The following is a 549-nucleotide window of genomic DNA, read 5'->3' on the forward strand; positions in this document are numbered from 1 at the left end:
CTCATGTCCTCACATTTCAAAACAAATCATGCCTTCCCAACAGTCCCCCAAAGTCTTGTCAGCATTAACCCAAAAGTCCACAGTCCAAAGTCTCATCTGAGACAAGGGAAGTCCCTTCCACCTGGGGCCTGTAAAATCAAAAGCAAGTTAGTTACTTTCTAGATACAATGGGGGTACAGGCACTGGGTAAATACAGTCATTCCAAATGGGAGGAGTTGACCAAAACAAAGTGGCTACAGGCCCCATGCAAGTCCAAAATCCAGCAGGGCAGTCAAATCTTAAAGCTCCAAAATGATCTCATTTGACTCCATGTCTCACATCCAGGTCATGCTGATGCAAGAGGTAGGTTCTCATGGTCTTGGGCAGCTCCACTCCTGTGGCTTTGCAGTGTCCAGACACCCTCCCAGTTGCTTTCATGGGCTGGCATTGAGTGTCTGCGGCTTTCTCAGGCGCACAGTGCAAGCCATTGGTTGATCTACCATTCTGGGGTCTGGAGGACAGTGACCCTCTTCTCACAGCTCCACTAGGTGGTGCCCCAGTAGGGACTTT

The sequence above is a fragment of the Mandrillus leucophaeus genome, unplaced genomic scaffold, assembly GCF_000951045.1.
Source record: "Mandrillus leucophaeus isolate KB7577 unplaced genomic scaffold, Mleu.le_1.0 Scaffold566, whole genome shotgun sequence".
In the NCBI taxonomy this organism is placed as follows: Eukaryota; Metazoa; Chordata; class Mammalia; order Primates; family Cercopithecidae; genus Mandrillus; species Mandrillus leucophaeus.